The 12,816-nt window shown below is 43.3% G+C and overlaps 1 protein-coding gene across 5 annotated transcripts in view; it reads right to left on the bottom strand.

Moving 5' to 3' along the window:
* Positions 1 to 12,300, bottom strand: part of foxp4 (forkhead box P4) — a 114,062-nt gene extending 101,762 nt beyond the window's left edge. For 2 of the 5 annotated variants that reach the window (XM_037772195.1, XM_037772213.1), the window contains exon 1: positions 11,645 to 12,300. The gene's annotated coding sequence lies outside the window, so the exon portion shown is untranslated. The remainder of the gene's footprint in view (positions 1 to 11,644) is intronic. The other 3 variants (XM_037772187.1, XM_037772222.1, XM_037772204.1) reach the window with 2 other exon arrangements.
* Between the last annotated feature and the right edge of the window lie 516 nt (positions 12,301 to 12,816).

Genomic DNA, 12,816 nt, shown 5'->3' with positions numbered 1-12,816 from the left:
ATGACTTGCCCCAAACTGCATGTGATTATCATAAAGTGGGTATGTCTGTAAAGGGGAGACTCGTGTGTACCCATAGAACCCATTTTCATTCCCATATCTTGAGGTCAGAGGTCAAGGGACCCCTTTAAAAATGGCCATGCCAGCTTTTCCTCGCCAAAATTTAGAGTAAATTTGGAGCGTTATTAAACCTCCTTCCCGACAAGCTAATATGACGTGGTTGGTACCAATAGATTCCTTTCTAGTTTCATATGATGTCATCGTCACTCTTTAAAACTGAGCCAGCTAAGACCTTCGAAATATTGATTGTGTTAATGCATTAAACAGAATTTACGTTATTATGGCGTCGACTTTGACAGCCTTAAAATAAACATGAAAATAGCACATGCCAGGTGGCGGTGGAAATAGATTTTCCTCATATATATATAATAGATTTTCCTCCATTCTGTATCAATTCATATTCGCAGCTTTAAAAGCTACACATCAGAGGGTGACTTCACCTCAGAAAACTAGTTTTCTATTTCTGGAAGAAGACTAATTATAAAGCTCTGCCCCTGGGAAAGAAAAGCCCCTCTTGAAGGAGAGAGGGAGGCAGAGAGTCCATTCAGCACTGGCATCAGTGGAATATAAGTTTGTCTCTCTCTACTTCAGCGAGCAGCAGAGCAGAACCGAACAGATACAGTGCGCTCCGCTCATCTGTCCATCCCCGGCTCCTCGGGGAGGTATGGGAGGAATGGAGAGGGAGAGAGGGAGGGAGAGGGAGGGAGGGAGGGAGGGGGCTCAAAAGGAGAATTAAAAGGAGAATCAGTGCAGTATGGTGAGTCTCTCTGATTGGATAATGAATTGAATGATTATTAGAGCCCGGCTAGTAAAGTTACGCAGAAATCTCAGCTCGTCATCAGCCAATCAACACGCTCCCTCATCAACCAATCAAACCCCCACCCCGAGGGCTGCAGCGGGGGGAGGTTTCTATTTGCTCTTCCATCTGCCTATTTCTCTCTCTCTCCTATTCTCTTACAACACGCCATCCTGTCTTCGGTACAGCTGCCCTCATCTTTCTCCGTGGGAGACAGAGAATTCTCAAAGCCACAATTACCGCACAGAACTATCAATTTCCCCTTCAATTAACCCTGTGGGAAGAGAGGGGACGAGGGAGAGGAAGGAGAGAGCGGAGAAGGGGATGAGAGATTCAAATTTGGGATGAAGAGGGCCACCTCGGTCCCTCCCCCCCACACCCGTCCACGTCCTCCCCCCAGGGTGCAGTCATGTGTTTGGGCTGAGGAGGGAGAGAATTACACCTCCTCGGGATGAACTTGACCCCGCCACTGGAGGTCAAACAAGTTACTATACAGCACAGGCCCCCTATCCTCATTACCAGCAAATAGGCCCAGCCACTGCTCCACTAATGCAAACTGTATGTTAATAACCAGCCAGCGCAGAGCTGTCGAAAGCTAAGAGAGAGACGGACAGGGAGGCCGAGCGGCGAGGAGGAGGATGGAGGGAGAGAGAGAGAAAGGGTGAAGGGGAGAGGAGGGGGCGTGAGCCGGGAGTTGTGTTTCTTAGATCAGCGACTAAGGGCCTGCGCGCCGTAACAACGGACAACTGTGACGGCATGCCTGCTCTCTGCTCCCCTCTCCTCCTCTTCTTTGCTTTCCAACTTCCCTTCCCACCTCCTCCTCCTCCTCCTCCTCCCTCCACCCACTCTCTGAGCGAACCCCGGGGGGAGCCGCTCAAACCGAACCCAGCCTTCAGCAAACTTTCGCAGGCAAACTTTTCACAAAGCCCCCAGAAGCCGTACGCCTGCTTGACACCACGGAGCATGCCAGGGTTTCATTGGCACTCACCCTCCCTCCTGTCCTCTCTCTTTTTTTTTGTACTTTAGTCCTTCGTTCCTCCCTCAGAGTCCCCTCCCTCGTTTATGCCGACTACTTTCCGAGGCTAATGCACTGTTCCTGACTGACCTTTAGACAATGGAAACCTGCAGCAGCACAAGTTGCCGATTAGGGCTACAGGTTGCATACGGCGCTGACCTTCACTGGGCCAACGGGCATTGTGGTGTCTGCTAAGCCAACCACCCAATGGCTGCCTTTCAGCCTGGTAATAAATGCCCTCAGTCCTTGAAGAAAACATTCCTGTGTTTTCTCCATTACTTGCTGTTTGTTCTTCATAAGAAAGTCAGGCTTTTTGTTCCTCTGCATCTGTTGTGATTGTCAGAGAATCTGGCCGAGACCCGGTCTGTTTTTTTAGCACTGTGAGGCTCGATCGTTTCGTTCAGGGACGAGCAGGTGTGCTGACAAAACATTGCATTCACGTTTCACTACAATCACAAAATGGACTGAATGTAATTCTTTGAAAGAGCACGTAAAGTTTACAAACCTTAGAATTATTAGTGTGAAATAGTTCCCTGCCTCTATTACATGAAATTTGCTTGCAAAATATTGGAGAAAGAAGCAATTTTTAGTCCTTTAAACAGTCACTCTCGACAAATGCTGCTTCTCAGAGACTACTCAAAGCCACTGGTTGAACTTGCATTGAGTCTTGTCATTTCAGAATAAATGATTCCTATTGAAACGGGGCCTGAGGAGAGGTAGCAAACGTTGGAGGTAAACTGTGATGACAGCTTGGATGTAATGAAGAGGCTGAGGGAACACAGAGCCATGATAATTAGAGACAACAGGCATGACAAGGAGAGGAGGAGAGAGCACAGACGGGGGGGGGAGAGTAGATGGACAGGAGAAAGTGCAACAGAAGAAGAGGCGAGGAGGAGAGAGAGAGAGAGAGAGCGAGTGTTGAGTCCTTCACAGTGAGCGACTATCGGAGCTCCGACAGGGAAAAGAACACTTTCCGATCAACCACGGACCAGAAATGAAGGCAGCAGTGGTAACTGAAGGCACGCATGCTGTGTGTGTGTGTGTGTGTGTGTATGTGTGCTGTTATGAGTGACACGCAAACATCTTTCTCGATACATTAAAAAATATTAAAGTAAAATAAAACAGATTTTCTTTTTCGACGTCTCGTCATAAGTGGAAGGAGGAAAGAATGTCTGTGTTGAAAACATTGTGTTGTGCCTTTGTAGATACAGTGGAACAGTGAGAATGTGACAGCAGTATAGTCGAATGATGTTTTTTCTCTTTTAATCCAGGAAAAAAATGTTTTAATTAATTGTTGAAAGAAAAAATAAAGGCATTTTTTTTTCTTTATTTTAAAACTTCCATTGATGTATTGAAGTTGAAAATGAAAAACTATAGCACACGTAAAAGAAAAAAAAAACAATTAGAAAACTTTTTCTTTAATTAACATAAAATCTGATAAATATATATTTGTAGTATCATATACAGCCTGTTAGAACAATTTGAAAATTACCTTGGCTTGAACGGTGAGCCAAGAAGAATCTAAATACTCAAAGACTTCTCTCTTCACTTACTTTTATTCTTGTTTTTCCCCCTGACCAGCTCTCTGCCGGCAAACAACTAACGCTGCTTCAAAGGCCAACAGCCCACAACGCAAACACACACACACACACACACACACTCCTCTCTCCTCAGGAACATGAGAGCTGGCTCTAATTCACAGGCTGGTAAAGCTGTGGTGGACAGCAATCTTGATCTGGCAGGATTAGGCTACTTTTATTTCCCCGAGAGCCACGGGGAGGGAGGAGAGGGGAGGGGAGGGAGGTGAGTGTGTAGAGGGTGGAGGGGGGGACTAAAATCCTTCTACAAATGTCAAACAACGACCGGTGACCAAGGGGCCGCAGAGATACACACTCACATGCAAGCTCACACACTCATAAACACTCCTGGAAAAAAAAGCCCACAAAGAGAAGAGACTCATCACTCTCCGTCTCATCAGTCTGAGAAGAAGGGGGCAAGAAGGGAGCAAAGCAGGAGGAGGAGGAGGAGGAGGAGGAGGGAGCAAGGGAGGGAAGGAAGGAAGGAGGGAGGGAGTAAAAGAGGGAGGGAGTGAGGGGGGGGGTGGGGGGGGGATTACACAATTATTCAGATAACAGCTGGGTATAATCTAGTGGCAGATGTCTCTCGGTCAACAATGCCCACCACACACAGGCGTGCATGTGTATGCGCATACACACTAGTTTCAATGCCCAGCGAGCAAGCCACAAAACGGCCGCTGATGAACTTAACGCAGCTCTCTTATCTGCTCCGTCTGGGACAGATGAAACAATCTATAAAAATAATGACACAGAGCTTGTTTTTTTCCTCAATTATTAATTTAAAAAAAATAAAAAATACACACAGGTTTGGTAAAAGCGACGACCTGTTTGCTTTTCCTCCCGTCTGGAAAACAAAACCTAAAACCTGAGGAATTCTGTCCAAGGAGGAGAGAGGTGAAGGGTCACCGCTTGATTGACAGTTAATTGTAGTTGCACACACACACGCACACACACGTGAAGTGTACACACACACACATGCAGAGCAGCATCCCTCTCGTCTGTGAGCGATCTCCAAGACTCCCGATAGCGGCTCTAGCTTCCTCCCCCTCCTCTTCCCTCCCCTCTCTGAAAGGGCACTATAGAAGCCATAGAGTCCGCACCCCACTGGGCCAAGCCTGTACAGTCTCTTCACCTTGAGAGCCGCAGCAGGAGGAAGAAGAAGAAGAGGAGGAGGAGGACACAAGTTGACAAGACAGACACAAAGAGAGCATGTCCTCCTTTTTCTCCTTTTCTAAAGGGCCAGATCACATTCATCATATTTACTTTTGAAATTTCTTCCAGAAGTTTTTGGTAAAAACTTAACTCCCAAGTGAACAAAATCTACATGTGAGGTTACAGCGGAGGAAGGAAGGAAGGGCGGCGAGAGCGAGCCCTGTCAATCCGTCAACCCAGGCAGCCTATTGTGATTTGGTTTAACACTGGTTAACAGCTCGTCCTGTCAGGGGATGGATCATCCCACGGCGCCTCACATGCTAATAGCTTAAGTAGGCATCCCATGTCCCCCGGAACTAATACCATAAATACTAATACCATAAAAGAGCGGTGTGCGCCGCCAACGCTCCAGCCTCACTTTCGCCTGCGTTAGCCAACATCCCGATACTTTACGGATTAGAAAACATAATGAGATGCATTTAAATGGTTATTATACCTCCCCGGTCCAGGATGGTGAGGAACGGAGACAAGGGGAGATACTGCATTGCTAATTTCCTATCACCATATGTTAATGTAAAGTCAATCCTGGTTGAAGCAATTCAAACATGCTGATGGTGAAAAGATGCTTAAATAAATCTGATTAATGGTAGATCTGATAACCGCAGTCAAAAAAGACACATCAGGACCCAAAATGAAATCTGAATATGAGGTTTAATCAACTCATAAGAGAATAAAACCCTAACCCTAACCCCTAACCCTAACCTTGTGAATCTCAGCATTTTATAGGAGCGCTCATTCGTCCGCTCGGCAGATTTTTACCGCCGCAGCACCGCGGACAAACCGAGCACTCCAGAGCTGTGTGACGCTTCTCTACAGTCAGACGGTTTATGAAATGTGCAAAAAAATTGCGTGTGCGCGCGTCTGTCTGTCTGTGTGTGTATCCATAACATTCAGAGTCTCGCGCTCCGCAGCTGTCACCTACCCTTCACAGCCATCCTTTCAATACACATTAAAGCAGTGCTGCAGAAAGTTTAGTCACATTGTTGTTCTGAGCGAAGCTTTCCACTGATCTGCTCCCTCGGTTCCCCCCTCGCTCGATTGACGGCTGCCCTGTCAGTTTGTCGCGGCGCTTTAGAAAACACCAACGGCTCTCTGATGAAGTGCTTACAAAAGGTCATGGGGTGGAGGCGATGGAGAGGAGGGGAGCCGACTACTGAGGGAGAGAGAGGGAGGCAGGGGAAAAGGAAAGGGAGACGGGACGGAGTGAAGGAAAATCCATAACACAAATACAGCTGTCAGAAGCAATGCGGAGTTAGCAGGGGACACAACGACCGATGAGAAGCTTTTTCACGAAGATGCTCCAACACAACGGGCACTTATTTTTTTTCTGCTTCCGCCGTCCATCTCGGTGTTGCTCTACCTGGCTGTGCCACTGACCTAATGATACTGTGTGACTCTCTCTCTCTCTTTTTCTGTGTGTGAAATCAAACTTGATAGCTGCCTTACTTCACAATCTGTGCTCTCATCCCACCCCCTAGACTCCACAGCCCTCTCCTTCAGCTCCAGCCTCAGGTGCCAAGCGCACTCTGGAGAGGCAAGGCAAGGCAAGGCAGCTTTATTTGCAGAGCACATTTCAGCAACAGGGCAATTCAAAGTGCTTTTACATAAACATTCAAGAACATTGCGACAAAGTGCAAAAAAGAACATTAAGACATAATTAAAACAGTTATAAAAACATTAAAGATTAGAAAATAAAAACAAGCTAAAAATAAAAGCTATAGGATAGAAGCTAAAATAGAATATAACACACAAGAGTAAAAGCTCTAGTGCAGTATATAAGATCATTATCTGGTTTAATAAAAGGCAGCAGCAGCAAACAGGAACATTTTAAGCTTTGATTAGAAATAACTCAGAGTTGGAGTTGGTCCTGCAGGTTTCTGGGAGCTTGTTCCAAATATTTGGTGCATAAAAACTGAACGCTGCTTCTTCTGCATGTTTAGTTGTGACTCTGGGGACACTAAGCAGACCTGATCCAGATGAACCTGAGAGGTCTGGACGGTTCATAACATAGCAGAAGATCAGAAATGTATTTTGGCCCTAAACCATTTAGTGCTTTGTAACCCAGCAGCAGTATTTTGAAATCAATTCTCTGAGAGACAGGGAGCCAGTGTAGGCTGATCTAATGCTTCCTCAGCTATAATGACCCACGCCTAAAACACCACTCGCACTTTTCCCCTCTCGCTTCTACCAGCTTTTCACTCATATGTTCTATCTCTCTCTCTGCGTCCCTCTCTTGCTTCCCTTCCCCCCCCCACCACCACCCACCACCTCCATGCCCATAGGAAACAGTCTCTTCCGCTCTGAGCTGTTGGGTCACTCCTTCCCACATCCATCAGCTGCTAATGGGCCGCTGCTCTGACTGTGGAGCTGGAGAAACATCTCTGAGCCTCCCAGCCATCCACCACACACACATATAGAAAAACTCATCTGGACATGTTAATGACCACGGGCTAAAACCATTGTGTCAAGCAAAAAAATGATTACCTTATCAATCAGAGAGGAGAAACATTTCTCACAGAATGAAGTTGGGATGGCGAGCGGGTGCCGCTGTCACCACATATGCATTGACAGCTCTTTCAAAAGACACAAAAGGCAAACAACTAGCTCTCTCTCTCACAGGTGGTCAACTTCCTAAAGACCGCTTAAAGACATCTTCCTCCATCCACCGCCTCCTGACCCGTCAAGAAAACACATCTCATCTTTGAAAAATGTGTGGGATTTATTATATGCACACACACACACACAGACAGACGCACACTCTCACACAAGTATTCAGCCCTCAACTTCTCCTAAATAACAGGTTCAATTAGAACCACATGTATAATCAGGCCTCAGTCTAAAGCAATGTGGCGGCACTTTCACTGTGCAGTCAATCACTTCAATACACAACCGGAGCACTCCCCCATGCACTCGCTGGCTGCCCATGAAGAATAACACCTTCATTTAATCCATTAATTTGTCAATTATATTTCATTAACATATTTTTAAAGAGGTAACAAGCTGTAATTGCCATATCGTAATGGTACTCAGTGATTACATATGGAGATGTGTAGATTTTCCATCTTTTTTATATCACAAGTTTTACTCCACAAAAATCTGAGATTTACAAAATTAAAATATGCTTAATTTTAACAAATAATTACACAGTTTGTTACAACCTATATAATATCTAATCCTGCACTGTTTCCACATTTAAAAAGCCCAAAATATGTTCAGCTCAATGCGCACACCCTGCAGTAACGGCAGCTTCAGGACCAACACTTGAAATAACTCCATTTAAAAACACGCTTTCCTGCACAGTAACATATTTTTTTTTTTGCTTTTCTCAAACCCCATCTAAAAGATATTGAAAATTTAACCATTTCATCTTTTTTTTTAAGCAGGTAAATGCACTAAGTGCTGCAATAGAAGTATCTATCACGGGTCAAATCCTACATGTATAGCAGAGTCGTATACGGTGTGCTCTTCAACATCACTTTGGAGCCAAAAGCCCACTCAGACTTGTGGGCTTGTGGGATAGCAGGAGGGCTTTAATGAGGAGAGAGCCAGAGATGGAGAGACGGACAGGCGAGCCATCAAAGCTACCGACGCACAGGACATTTAAAACTTCAAATACTGTCCATTTTCACTCGAGCAGGACAGGTGAATTGAGAAAAAAGCACTCTTGTGCACACACACTGCCGCACTCAGATATATACACTCTTTCACACACATACGTTCACACACGCTCATGCTGGAGCTAAGGACTCTCTGAGTGAGTTTATGGACTAACACAATCATGTTGCTGGCTTTTAATCCTGCTTGAAGGGGTTTTAAAGCGCATGAGATCCACAGACATTACTGCTAGACGCGTCTCATACATGTGCTTTGAGTCACACACACACTCACTATCAAGGCCGAGTTGAAAATCATCATTTAAGTAATGTGTCAGTAAGCATAACAGAAACAATTGTCTGGTGGAGAACAGAGTCTGAAACTGATAAAAATCAGCAGCACATGAGCGACTCTTACAAACAATGAAACAAAACAGGACATGGAAAAGACACAGCTGTCGAGAGGAGAGAGGGGGGAAAAAAAAGCAAAGAAGGAAAAAGTGTCGAGGCAAGTCAGATGAAAAGAGGTGGCAAACGCAGAGACACGGACGCACAATAGCCGACAGAGAGCAGAGAGAGTCAATCTGTCTCTGACACCTCTGGCTTCCTGCACACGTACACTCTCATTTTTACCCAAATAACTATACTTCTGTCTCTCAAATACTCTTTTGTGTCATTGTCTCCTATTATATTTACCATGAAAAGCCTGCCACTAATGTGATCAATGAGCAAAAGCACATCATAGAAACTTTACAGTGAGTTTAGGTGTTTAATGCTGCTGTTAAAATAGAAGAAGAAATTTAAAAAAAAGCTGCTCTATCCTTTAGCAGTCTCGCGGTTCTCCCTGAGCTCCATTGTAGGTTTATTTTGAAAGGGAAAAGCAGTCAGGTAATTTTAAATAAAAATGTAACAAATAACTAAATTGTGCTGTAATCTGTATTTTGTTGGACGACTCCAAACATCATTCTTTTATCTCAACAGAGAGAAAATGAAGCAGCCGAAAGGACATGTAGCTACAAGATTTATTAAAAAATAAAGTAAATTATTTTGTTTCTGTATTTGTGGGAAATCAATTCAGCAAAATTTAGCAGGCTGAAAAGAATTATCTGAGATGCATTGAGGGGTTGTTGAACAATTATTGTCACACTATCAAAATGGTTGCAAATAATTCAGCTTCTTATTTCTTTGCTAAAAATTAATAAATCTTAAAATTTAATTTTTTGCTGATTTGGCATGAGGCATTAATGTGCAGATTTTTTATGAAGGCTAATGTGTAATTCATCCAGGTGAAATAAACTTTTTTTTTTATTATTCTAATTGTGCATACACTTTACACCATGAGGCCTCCCAGCCACCACAAAAATACCTGCTTTCCTGTCTGACACCAGAAATGTGACAAGGTCATAAAACGTGATGAAGAGCTTTTTCATTCCCGCTGGATCTTCTATTAAAGTGCAATTAAAAGTGTGTCATCGCGTCGCGGAAATGCCAGCACAGAGGACTGGAGGAGGGGTGGAGGAGGTGGTGGAGGTGGAGGAGGGACACAACAGGAGAGAGAGAGGACACAGTAAATAAAATTAATTATGCCAAATGCCCCGGCGCCCATCAATCACGGGGCAATAATGCCCGTGTCAGGGTGCGAACCCACACGGCCTGGATGCTTTTCTCTCACTGACAGACAACTAACAGCAATTAATTGTCGTTTCATCTCTCGCTCCTGTTTTTGTCTGCAGCTTTCCATCACGGGGACCTGAGTCCAGCTGACATCTGCGGGAATGTGGAGGCTGATGATGGTTCAACATTTCATTTGATGAGTTTTTTTTATTTTAGGAGGGGAAATAGAAAAAAGAACAGCAACTTTTTTTTTTTTTACAATAAGTTGATGTTGCACATGTGAGATGCGCAATAGTTTTTAAAACTCTTTATCTCATTAAAAAAATGTTATTTAATTTTTTTTTTTATTCCTGGTAATAAGTTTTTCTTTTCCCCATGCAGGAAGAAAAGGATAATTTTTCCTTTGTGGTGCATGCAGGCCTGCTTTCAGGCGGTTTATGACTGCTAAAAAGAAAGGAAAAACCAGGGTCATGCAGAGGTTCTGGTTGCAGACTTCAACCCCCACAATTTCTAAATTTATAATATAAAGTCAGCTCTAAATATGCGGGCGTATTTTTATATATTTTAGCATCAAAAAGCAACAACACGTGTATTTCATTTCATGCAGTCTAATTTGTGAATTACTCAAATAGACGCATCATTGTTACAAAGCACTAATTATCACTGTCTATACAGATCAGATCCGTTTTAATAATCTAAGTTCAACTTTTTACTAAGCATGGACAACTTTTTTTTCCTCCACGCCCTGCTGCTGTTAAAACCTCCAGATGTTTATATTGATACTATTTGTAAAATAGAACAGAACGCAGTGAGGTCACAAAACGCGGTTCCAATTCCAAAAGTCAAAATGGGTTCGAAAAGAAACTATTGTCCTCTGACCTATTGATAAATGTCCACAAGTCTCTCTCTTAAAACAAGGAGTCTATTATCTTCAGTGAGGGGTATAAAACCATTTTATTTAATTTAAAAAAACGTTATTGTTTAATTATGAAAAAACAAAATGTAAAGACAGTACCGGCTGGGAGTTAAACAGGTATAAAGCAATGACAAAGCCTTTTACGCACACCGGTGTGGTGCGTCAAATTATCACCACATAACCAACGTCGGTGTTTATTATTAAATCCTTTAACAAGGGTTATTAACGGGCAACGTTTTTTTTTTTTTTGCCTCCATTCAAATCCGACATCTTAGTTATAGTGCAATAGAGGAACTTTTGAACGAGGACTTCAGACAATGACACTTTCTTTAAGCTCCTCTCTCACACCACACCAAACTATATGCTTTGATCAATTAGAAGAGGTCAAAATAAAAATGCCATTTAAATAAACTACAGCTTGTGACTGTGTGTGTAGAGTACAACACGTGTGAATGAAGCGACGAGACAGAAAGAAAGTTATTCCTGAACCGTTTTCTTGCTTATTGTAGAAATAGAAAAAGATGAAAGAGGATTTTAATACGTGGCTGATAATAAGTTTAGTTCAACTATCAGGTGAAAAAGAAAGTTCAAATGAAAAACATGGACGCAGAGAAGTGAGAAAGAGGAAAACTCAAGAGTGTCTATAATATAAAACGCTGTTTATATTTGACTTTTAGGAGTTTCACAAACAATGTGCATGAAAAAGTTTTTTTTTTGTTGGACTAATGTGTGTATCAGAGAGTTTCAATGGAAAACACAGAGCAAGGAGGAAAAGAGTGAGGAAGGTTATAATAAAAAAAAAAAGCGAGAGAGAGAGAGAGAGAGAGAGGTGAAGAAAGGAAAAAGTGTAGATAATGCATCAACCTGTTCTCTTGTTTCTCTGAAGAAGTCAACTTTCACGCCAGGTTGGTTGGTTGGACCATGTGGACAGCCAGCCTCAGCTTCTGCTCCTCAAACACCCGGCGCGTCCACTCTCTCTCTCGGCGACAAAGGAGGGGACGAAAAAGGCAACAACAAAAAAAAAAAAAAAATAATCAAAAATGGAAAAAAGAAACAAGAGAAAGGAGGAGAGAGAGAGACAAGAGAAAATCTAGGAATCTAAGACCGCAGGACCATTACTTTTTTAAAACGACAAAGCGGTGTGCTCGTTAGTCCTTTTTCCTTTTTCCCCCTTTTGTGTTGTGTGCGTCCTCTCTCCTCGGAGTGGCCCCTCTGGAGTGAAGTCAGAACAATACTGCCGCTAAAAACTCTCTGCACTGTTTGTGCGCAAGTTGCCGCGGCGGAAGAAAAGCGCGTCTTGTTTTGTTGCGTCTGCTTCTTCTTCTTCTTCTTCTTCTTCTTCCTCCTCTTCCTCTCTCGCTATCTCTCTCTCTTCAAGAGGGCTTATTCAACCTCTCCACCGGTCCGCACTTTTTGGCATCCCGTCTGTCTTGTTGCTTTTAGCTCGTTCGCTTGAAAATCAGAGGTTGAATCACCACCAGGGCTGTAACAGTGAGTGAGTGGACGAGTGTGTGAGTGTGTGTGTGTGTGTGTGTGTGTGTGTGTTGAGAGGGGGGACAGTTTTGCAGCGTTACCGTAATGCCTCTAAAAGCAAGGTGCGCGTTTTTCATCACTTGCCCCCTATATATCCTCCTGGGAACCGAGTAAAAAAAAAAGTCTTCCAATTACTTTTTTTGTGTGATTTCCTTCCTATTTAGGGTTAAAAAGAAAATCTTACAGTTTAGGCTTTTTGAACTTTATTTTTTATTTTACAGCATGTCCACTGTAGTAGTGGACTACAGGACTATTTCAGTGTGAAAAGACTAAACAAATGAACAGATTATGGCTGTAGAGTGATATTAAACCAAGAATACATTCAAATTGATAAAAAAAAACACACACTGGAAAGCCCATGATGTCCTCTTTACAATACACCAGGGGTTGATAGAGTAAGTCAAAAGAGTAAAAGGATATGCATGTGGACAAAATGTCCACTACAGAGGACACATGTCAATGGGCTGGGTCTCAGGAGGATATCCTCGCAGAGCAAAGTAATG

This window comes from Sebastes umbrosus, chromosome 1 (genome assembly GCF_015220745.1).
Source record: "Sebastes umbrosus isolate fSebUmb1 chromosome 1, fSebUmb1.pri, whole genome shotgun sequence".
Lineage (NCBI taxonomy): Eukaryota > Metazoa > Chordata > Actinopteri > Perciformes > Sebastidae > Sebastes > Sebastes umbrosus.
The sequence above is the reverse complement of the archived record's forward strand: the minus strand, read 5'-3'. Positions and strand labels throughout refer to the sequence as shown.